The sequence below is a fragment of the Panthera leo genome, chromosome C2 (assembly GCF_018350215.1).
Source record: "Panthera leo isolate Ple1 chromosome C2, P.leo_Ple1_pat1.1, whole genome shotgun sequence".
Classification (NCBI taxonomy): domain Eukaryota; kingdom Metazoa; phylum Chordata; class Mammalia; order Carnivora; family Felidae; genus Panthera; species Panthera leo.
The window spans coordinates 109,702,268-109,713,282 of record NC_056687.1 but is presented as its reverse complement, the minus strand read 5'-3'; the positions used below and the strand labels follow the sequence as shown (position 1 = coordinate 109,713,282).

Below are 11,015 nucleotides of genomic sequence, written 5' to 3'. Positions count from 1 at the left end.
CAAATAAACTGATCCCATTCACAATTGCACCAAGAATCATAAAATACCTAGGAATAAACCTAACCAAAGATGTAAAAGATCTGTATGCTGAAAACTATAGAAAGCTTATGAAGGAAATTGAAGATATAAAGAGATGGAAAAATATTCCGTGCTCATGGATTGGAAGAATAAATATTGTCAAAATGTCAATACTACCCAAAGCTATCTGCACATTCAATGCAATCCCAATCAAAATTGCACCAGCATTCTTCTCGAAGCTAGAACAAGCAATCCTAACATTTGTATAGAACCACAAAAGACCCTGAATAGCCAAAGTAATTTTGAAGAAGAAGACCAAAGCAGGAGGCATCACAATCCCAGACTTTAGCCTATACTACAAAGCTGTAATCATCAAGACAGCATGGTATTGGCACAAACACGACACATAGACCAATGAATAGAATAGAAACCCCAGAATTAGACCCACAAAAGTATGGCCAACTGATCTTTGACAAAACAGGAAAGAATATCCAAAGGAAAACAGTCTACTTAACAAATGGTGCTGGGAGAACTGGACAGCAACATGCAGAAGAATGAAACTAGACCACTTTCTTACACCATTCACAAAAACAAACTCAAAATGGATAAAGGACCTGACTGTGGGACAGGAAACCATCAAAACCCTAGAGGTGAAAGCAGGAAAAAACCTCTCTGACCTCAGCCGCAGCAATTTCTTACTTGACACATCCCCAAAGGCAAGGGAATTAAAAGCAAAAATGAAGTATTGGGACCTCATGAAGATAAAAAGCTTCTGCACTGAAAAGGAAACAATCAAGAAAACTAAAAGACAACCAATGGAATGGGAAAAGATATTTGCAAATGGCATATCGGACAAAGGGCTAGTATCCAAAATCTATAAAGAACTGACCAAACTCCACACCCGAAAAACAATCCAGTGAAGAAATGGGCAGAAAACATGAATAGACACTTCTCTAAAGAAGACATCCAGATGGCCAACAGACACATGAAAAGATGCTCAGCGTCACTCCTTATCAGGGAAATACAAATCAAAACCACACTGAGATACCACCTCATGCCAGTCAGAGTGGCTAAAATGAACAAATCAGGAGACTATAGATGCTGGAGAGGATGTGGAGAAACAGGAACCCTCTTGCACTGTTGGTGGGAATGCAAACTTGTGCAGCTGCTCTGGAAAACAGTGTGGAAATTCCTCAAAAAATTAAAAATAGATCTCCCCTATGACCCAGCAATAGCACTGCTAGGAATTTACCCAAGGGATACAGGAGTGCTGATGCATAGGGGCACTTGTACCCCAATGTTTATAGCAGCACTTTCAGCTATAGCCAAATTATGGAAAAACCTTAAATGTCCATCAACTAATGAATGGATAAAGAAATTGTGGTTTATATACACAATGGAATACTACATGGCAATGAGAAAGAATGAAATATGGCTTTTTGTAGCAATGTGGATGGAACTAGAGAGTGTTATGGAGAGTGAAATAAGTCATATAGAGAAAGACAGATACCATATGTTTTCACTCTTATGTGGATCCTGAGAAACTTAACAGAAGACCATGGGGGAGGGGAAATTAAAAAAAAAAGGTTAGAGAGGGAGGGAGCCAAAACATAAGAGGGAGCCAAACTGAGAACAAACTGAGGGTAGATGGGGGCTGGGAGGGAGGGGAGGGTGGGTGAGGGGTATTGAAGAGAGCACCTATTGGGATGAGCACTGGGTGTTGTATGGAAACCAATTTGACAATAAATTTCATATTAAAAAAAATCCATGTGAGACACAGGTAAACACTAAAGAATAGCAAATTAATCAGAACACTCTATACCCTTACTATCTTGAATAGGCAGGAGCATATTGAAGCAGTATTTTAAATTACAGAAATTTACTATGTGTTGCACTCATTCCTAACTGCATGTTTCAGGAGCACAAAGCAAGAATTTAGGTGTTTTTAAATAATGTCTATGAAAGTATTTTGCCAATTCACTGGCAAAAAAATGACAAAAGACTATCTTGCAGGAGTAAAAAATTTATTTTCTAATGATTATAATAAACTTTAGGTTGAAAATGTAATTAGGGTAACTGATAAGATATAGGACTCTTCAACTAGATTTAAGACATTGCATGGGGCATACTTATACTAAAAGGTTATTTATCGTTATCTGGAATTCAAGCTCAACTGTGTGTTCTGTATTTTTATTTGCTCAATTTGGCAACCTTAAATGTAGTACAAGTGCTTTCATAAAGGAGGTGCTAATGGGCTATTTAATGAAGCTCTCGCCACAAAATAGACATGTTGAACAAATATCTGTTCTATGAATTTAACTTTTCTTCTTGTTACATTTTCTGTTAACTTAAACACCATCTAAAAGGGATTTCCATTACAATCAAAGACTAATAAAACTGGAATGAGCCATAGAGATCACCTAGTTCAGTCCTCTAGATTTACAGATGAGAAAACTGAGGACTATAAGTGCCACTGTAATTCTAGAGACAGAAGTGAGGATCAGTGCTCCTTCCTAACCCCCACCAGAGTTTCACAATTCCCCAGTCTCAGAATATATGAAAACTACAAGCATTTTACAGCCCAAGCCACTTAGGAACCTAATAATTTGGGGCCAAAGGAAATGTTCCAGGATTTGACAGAACTCATTATGTCTTTACAAGACATTTACATTAAAATATTAAGTAGAAAAAATGAAATATAAATACTAGCCTATATGAAGTTAATATTTGCTTTAATTTAGAACAGTTGAAGAAATTATTATGGGATTCCAAATGTGAGAGCAGAAAACTAAAGCCCCTCTAGGTAGTTTTCACTTATTACTATCACTAAGTAAGAGCTTAAGTCACCAGAAATAAGGATTCAAAGAGGAAAAAATAGTGACCTCTGTTGAACACCAAACCTATATATTAAGCTGTATAGTGGAAGTTGTCATTTGGTAATATCCTAGGTCCTCAAGCTCCACATCCTTTTTCTAGCCCCTCTTTTCTTCCTTCTTTCCATGATAAACTTCTTTCAATACCTTGAACAAGTTATGGTTTTTCTATTTTCCTTTGTTTGGAAAATAATCCAGATATCCTTCAACACATACTGTTTATTCTCCTACTTATCCTGTATGTCTCAGCTTAACTGGAGACTGATTTCCCTAGACTAGGTTAGGTGATCCACTGTGTTTTCATAGCATCCTATAGCATCTTCATATTTTATTGGCATTGTTTGTTGAATGTAAGCTAGGCAAGAGCAAGAACTCCACAAGTCAGTCTCTAGTGCTTAATGTGTTATCTAGTGCATAGATATATATAGGCACTCAGTATATATTTGATCAACTGAAAAAATAGTAAATTGGTAACACAAATGCAGTAAAACATATCTTCAAAAATACCTAATGACGTGGGAAAATGGTCAGATATATAAGGAAAATATACATGCTATGGGATACATATAGTGTGATTTTAATTTTGTAAAATAAGAAAATATACATTTTTACACTGAAAAAAGATTGGAAATATACCAACATATTAATAGAGAAAATGTTTCAAAGTTTATTTATTTATTTTTGAGAGAGAGAGAAAAAGCGCAAGTGGGGAGGGGCAGAGAGACAGAGGGAGAGAGAGAATCCCAAGCAGGCTCCAGACTGTCAGCGCATAGCCTGACACGGGGCTCAAACCCACCGATTGCAAGATCATGACCTGAACCAAAATCAGATGCTTAACCTACTGAGCCACCCAGGCAGCCCACGAAAATGTTTTGTTGGCAAAAAATTATGTGATTTATTTTTATGATCAGAAAAAATGAGTTATTCTAGAAGAGAAATCCATATTTTCTATACTCCTGTTAAAGACATAAATAAGGGTTAAAAACCATTATTTTCCAATTCATCCTCATAGTCAGTTTTGGTGGAAGGTTTTGGCATTTTTATACTCTTTATGTCCCATGAAACATTTTTCAAATTAGACCCAACGATTCTATGTTAATATAGCTTTTCCTAAAGGCATCCTGAGTACAAATGTAATTCTACACTTTTATATTGTGTATTATCTGTAATTCTCTAATGTAACTCCATTCTATTTAATCTGTGGTTTCTTAAAGAACCGTTTCTCTCCTGAGTACTTCTGAAAACATGGTCATCTTTCTTACAGTTAAGATTTTGAAGAGTTTGGCATCCTTTCTTCAATAGCCAAATTTAAAGAATGTAAAATTTGTTATGCTTTTGTAGAAAATATATGATACTATTAAAGAGCCACAGATCACCATTAAATGTGAATTACTTCACAGTGCGGTAAGGCACAAAATACATTATATTTTTGCTATCTCACAGCTTAGTAATTCTATATTCAAACTTTTCTATATTCAACCTCTCGGTTTTTTTTTACCTCTCAATTACATTTAAAAAATTATTCTGAAATGAAAAATCCAATATTGTTTATTGTGATTAATTTTAACTTTATTCAACAAATGTGTATAGAGAGCACCTTCAAATGATTGGCAGAGTGCTAAACTTTGACAGTACAGAATGAGTAAGATATAGTCCCTGTCTTTGAGGTATTCACAGTCTATTTAGAGAGAAATATTACAAAAATATATATGACAATATAGCACAATAAATCCTGTTATATAAGGAGAACAAAGTACTTGAGGCAAAGAGATCAAAGGTGGGTGTCATTGAAGCCGCTTGTACCTTTTACTTCTTTTCCGGTTCAAGCTACCATCACCCCTTACCTTGATTGGCAGAATAGCCTACAACTGCTCCCCTGTTTCAATCCCTGCCTTCCTGTAATCTATTCTCAACACAGCAGCCAGATGATAGTTTCAGAAATGTGTTCAGTATGTCCTCCCTTTGCTCAAACCCCCCCAGTGGCTCCCTGTTTCACTGAGTGAAAGTGAGTCCTTCCAAATCCTTCCTGATTGTGGCCTCCTACCCCCACCACAGATTTTTGTCCTTTTCTTTTCCTGTGTTCTCCTTTGCTGAGTCTGCTGTAGGCACATTAATGCTTTGATGATGTTCAAACCTATCAGCATATTTACACTTTGGGGACCTCACACTTAGCTTCCCTTTGCCAGAAAACTCATGACCCAGCATGATTCCCTCCTTACTTTACCTTGATCACATAATACCTACTGTATGAGGCCTAACCAGGCCAGGACATCTTAAATTACAACTTGTACTTTCAAGCACTCCCCATTCCCCTATCCTATCCTTATTATTATTTTTTTTTAATTTGCATGGCACTTAGAACTATCCAACATTTTTATTGTTTATCTCTCTCCCTCAGTCCCAGATTATTTTATTCACTAATGTATCAAATACATTTACAGAAGGAGCTTGCATACATGTTAAATGTTCAATAAATGATAAAAAGATGATTTAACCTAGTTTTTATTATAGTAAAATCTAAGTTTTTACTAATTCAGAATTTGTGGTAACTCTTCTTAGATTCATTTGAGATTTATCTTTACATTTTCTATTAACACATTGTGGTGTTTTTTTTTTTTTTTTGGCAACTAGTTGCCAAGTTCCAACAAGTTGGAATAAGAGTTCCAACAAGTTGGAATAAGAGAAAAGAACGTATAACCTCTTTAAGAAAACTATTTTCAGTCAATTTTTACTGAATCTATACAGAGAGTAAATGAAAAGCTGATTTCTAGCTGAAAACCACCACCTAAGATTTTGATTATTTTTTGTTGTTGTAATTATATGTTACTAAAGTAATAAAATTACATTTCCTTTAAATTGGTGAATTCTTCAGATTTGGACTGATTTTGGACTAGCTTTTGCAACTAGTTCTGCATTAAAGAACAATTGCAGTAATGTTAAGAGAAATCATATAGATATAGGTATTAAATGGAATGTTGCAACATGTAGTCTTTATAAACCTCTGACATTCTAAGAATCTTTGGTTCCTGATGGAAGACACTAATAAGAGCCTTTAGTCAGGCTAATAGCTAAATCATGTTCTGTTGGAAAGACACATTAGAAACACATTAATTATTTCAGGCAACTGGAGTACCATTTTTTCACTGCAACATTTAGGAGATCTTAAAAAAGGGAAATGGAAACAATAGACTAGGAACTAAGCCCTGTAGTGGTCTGGAGGGCCTAGTGACTGCTGTAAGTGTTCGGTATTCATAGAAATTTGGTGCTTTCTTTTGGGATGAGCACTGGGTGTTGTATGGAAACCAATTTGACAGTAAATTTCATATATTAAAAAATAAAAAAAAAAAAAAAAAAGAAATTTGGTGCTTTCTCCCCATTAAGTGAGTGTGTTGCTTTCACTGAGCAATCAAAGCAGTGGGGATATGGAATTGACTTTTGTGTGTTGTGTGATATGAGGGCTTCACACTTTGGGCAATTCTCCTTTACATGTAACGACTCGTATTTGCCAAGTAGTTGGTCAGAAATATAGTTTAGTTTCTGGCCATGGACCTATGATCCTGAGCTCACTACGAGGGAATCCATATTCATTTTCTAAAGGACCCTAGCTCTCTCTCAGTGACACTTAAAGAAGTTAACTTTGTTAAGGAAAAAAGAGTTGATGACAATAACGATCTATTTGGCATTTTAAAAGACCCAGGGCTCCTCCCACTCTTCCTTGGAGAAATTACCTAACTGCTAATTTGCTATGCAGAAAAGCCTTCCAAACTGCCTGCTGCCAGATTAGCTTTATCAGGGTACACATCAAACTTGCTTTGAGTTGTGGTCTTATCATGTGGAAAATGATGCAAACAGAAGATTACTGAATGAAAACAAGTATACAGATGCCCAGTTACCATCAAGATGTTAGAATTAACTAAAAGAGCATATTAATAAGTTGGTCTTTTTTTCTCAAATTGCCAAGCAGGTGGGAGGTTTGAATTGGTATCTTTTGTGAGCTCTTGGTTTGAAATGAAGAGAGTGTGAGTTTCCCTCCACCCCCGATTATCTTCTGTTCATTTTAATTTGAAGTTCTCAAAGATATTTCAAAGTGAGATGCTGTTCTTTCCCTTCCTCTTTCAAAGTTTAATCAATTAGCGTTTGACATGTGTATGAAATGATAAGCATTAGCTAGCATAATAAGGAAGCAGGAAAGCAATTTGTCTTTTCCAGCTATATATTTAAAAAATTAATCACTGCTTATAAATCCTTCCCAACTCCTTTTTCCCCCACTAACAAATGAGATTGTATTCTGAAATTATTAAAAAGTAATTGCAGTATAAACAGAAAATGGTGAATAGGGAGGGTTGACTGAATTGATTCTATTTAGCGCTTGACCTTCTGTTTTCATCATTGCTAATTAAATAAGCTCAATTTAGGTTGGAGATAAGCTAAAGTATGCAACATTGCTATGAAATCTTTAAGATGCTCTAAACTGGAGAGACCCTATATAGTAGAAAGATCCTCTCTACAGAGACTGGAGATCAAATCCTGATTCTGTCACTTTTTGTGTGGCCTTCGATAAACAGCTTATCTTTTATGAATCTCAGTTTTCTCATTGTAGATAGCATGAATGTAACATTCTATAGGAAATGACTGTGAAGGTTATGAAACATTTTTGTGTGATTTTCCATAAAATTAGAACTTCATCTTGATCTTCTTCTGTTCTACATCTAATTTGGCTTGCAAAGGATTAACATTGACTTTCTGATGCCAAGATCAAGGACAGATAATAGTTACACTATAATGTAATTGTCAGTGGAAGATTGTAAACTTTGATGTGTAAGTGTGGCCAAATATGCAGTATTTAATGCAGTTCTATCTTTGAAAACTCTATTTCTTTTGCCTCTGTGGGGTTATTCTTGCATAAATCTGAGTTCACTTGAGGGAAGTTTCCAAGGAGCAGCTGGGTTATTTCTGGGTTCAAGGTATTCAAAGCTCTGACTAAATCTTAACAACAGAATAATTTTCTTCCCCCAGATAGCAGTGTGATGGGAAAGGTTGTTGGACTATTTGGATGAATATATAAAAGGGGAGAGAATACTTTCATACATTTGTTTTCTAGTTTACTTGTAACATGTTAGCCTTCCCTTGCTTCATAAAGAATCCTCTAAGATTAGATGAGCACAAAATCCAAGCAACCAACACTGCTGGTTCATTAATGTCACACTTCATCCATTCTTCCTGTGTGTTCAAATGTCATACAACCCTAAAATAAAACAAAGAAAAACAAAACAAAAAACAAGCTAACCCCCAAGGTAAATAACAACAGCAACAAAAAACTACTACCAATACCACAACCTACTGCAACAAAAAGCCAGGTCCAAGCCATAACTAACAGCTGTTTAGAAGTAATTTAGATTGTTAACATTGCTGCGTTTCAATAGCATAAAGACTCCTTATGTAATAGAGTTTATAGGTAATTAGGCAATGGCTAAAAGGATAGGAAGAGTAGAGATTCCAAATGTAAAAGATTTAAATTTCTAACACATTTCTGTAGTATGATTTTAATATACCACTGAAAGTTTTGAGTGTTCCAGTTCTCATTCCTTAACTAAAAATTGCATTTATTGAGAATCATTATTTAAAATTCCTACGTACCTTGATCAAATACATTTTGAAGAATATCTTTACATTATTATTACAACAACCCTATAAAAAAGGTACACCCTGACCATTGAAGAAATCTAGTTACAGAGAGTTTAAAAGTTGTATGCCCAAGGATTAAAGTTGTTTTAGTGGTAAGACCAGGTTTTGAAAAAAACTGATGTTCATTTCATTCCCAGTAACATCTACCTTGCCTACTGTATAGAATTATTTGTAAACATCAAATGAAATAATGTGTTTGAAAGTATTTTACAAAACTAAAATTCTGTTATGTATCTGCACATATGTTAAATGTATATGTGATCTCTCCCTTTTGGGGAGATTTCATGAGAAACTAAGCCACATGTAAACACGGTGGTATAATGGAAGGAACTTGACTTTTAGGATTAAATAGGGGTTTAAAAAAGGTCATGTAGGATGTTATTTTATACTTTATCACAGTTGAAAGAGATCCATGGCTTTGCCTTTGACATTTTCCTCATTCACAACATAGTTTATCACAGCTGATTCCTCTTCATGATTCATATCCCAGCCATGATTTCTAGAGATAGCTTCCTTGAATACCTAATTTAATATCCCATTTCCACTGTGGTACTGTTTACCATTTTCCCCCTTTAGCATTTTGACAATATTTATTATTACTTATATTACTGACTTTTATTGTTGTTGTTTGCTTGTTTACTATCTTCTTTAGGGGAACCTTCTTTGGGGGCCAGTTTAGGCTGGCCACTAACTAGCCATGTGACGTAGCAACTTCTTAACTCTTCCAGACCTAAGAATTCTCATATTTGGAAATAAGAGCAAAACAGAGCTTCCAAAGAAAGTTTTCACATACATTATTCTTAAAATAAGGAAATGATAAAATCAGACTAAAAGGGCACACAAATCTTTTTCAATTCTAAAGCTTGATGTATCTAAGTCTTTGATGTATAGCTTACATGTATTTAGTCGATAAGTAATCACATAGAAATATATACAAAAACATATTGGGATTTGGAATCCTTCTACATAATTTCTTTTCTCCTACTGGCTATTCATGCTATTTAAGATCTAAACATTCTGTGACTATTACGATTACAAATACACATTCTGTATATTTGTTAGACAGTGCAAGTTTTTAAAGTTGATAAAATATGATATTTTTGCAAGTATTTTTACTTAGAATTTTAGTCAAGATCTTGCTTGGAATTATGGTCAATGCTCAACAGTGATAGTCTCTGAAGAAATCTATTCTTTGGCTGCCTTTGTCATTGCATTTCACATTTATCATATTTAGAGTCTATTCAGATAGTAGTCATTCATTCCTCACTGTTTCATTCCATCAGAATCATTATTTGCATATGAATTTTTTTCTAAAATAGGAATTTAGGCTTGTGTAAGGATAACACTATGTTTAAAACTAATTAAATAAGATGAAGAACTTGAAATTTTTGGTGACGACCCTATTGAAATGATTGCTAAAGTGCATTTCATTATCGAATCAAAGAATCATGCCCTAGAAGAATAAAGAGACCAGAAAGGAAACTCAATGAATCTAATTTAATTCAATATATTTTTTTTTTGTTTCCACTGCTAAATTATTTAGGATTTAGAATGTTATTAAATAGCCTTTGGAGTGAACTCTAAGTTTTTCTCCTTTAGGTGATTCCATAGTTTGTCTGAAAGAAGGTTTTGGAGGGGTTGGTTGAACTGAAAATTATGTTTCTATTTTCAGTGGTTTCCTAATTTAAAATTTTCACCTCTCCAAAAAATATTTTTGACCTGAAGAGCACAAAATTGGGTATTTACCCAAAGGACACAAAAATACTAATTTAAAGGAATACATGCACCCTAATGTTCATAGCAACATTATGTACAACAGCCAAATTATGGAAACAACCCAAGTGTCCATTGACTGATGAATGGATAAAGAAAATGTAACAGTGCTCATTTTGGCCACACATATACTAAAATTGGAACAATACAGAGAAGATTAGCATGGCCCCTATACAAGGATGACATGTAAATTCATCAAGCATTCCATATTTAAAAAAAAGAAGATGTGGCATATATATACATAGTGGAACAACCTGGATGGTGCTAGAGAGTATCATGCTAAACAAAATAAGTCAGTTAGAGAATGACAAATACCGTATGATTTCACTCATATGTGGAATTTAAGAAACAAAACAAGTGAACAAAGAGGAAAAAAAAAGAGTTTGGGAGGTAAACAAAGAACCAGACTCTTAACTATAAGAACAAACTGATAGTTACCAGAGAGGAGGTGGGTGGGTGGATGGGCTAAATAGGTAATGGGGATTAAGGAGTATAGTTGCTGTGATGAGCTCTGGGTGTTGTATGGAATTGTTGAATCACTATTTGTACACCTGAAACTAATATTACACTCATTGTTAACTGGAATTTAAAAAAAACCCTTAAAAATGGTGATTATAATAAATAAATAGGGGTGCCTGGGTGGCTCATTCGGTTGAGCATCCAACT

The 11,015-nt window shown here is 34.7% G+C and overlaps 1 non-coding gene across 1 annotated transcript; it reads left to right on the top strand.

Moving 5' to 3' along the window:
* The first annotated feature begins 10,456 nt into the window (after positions 1 to 10,456).
* Positions 10,457 to 10,563, top strand: LOC122198964. Its single transcript, XR_006193250.1, has one exon. It is a non-coding gene; the product is annotated as a U6 spliceosomal RNA (small nuclear RNA).
* Positions 10,564 to 11,015: the final 452 nt, after the last annotated feature.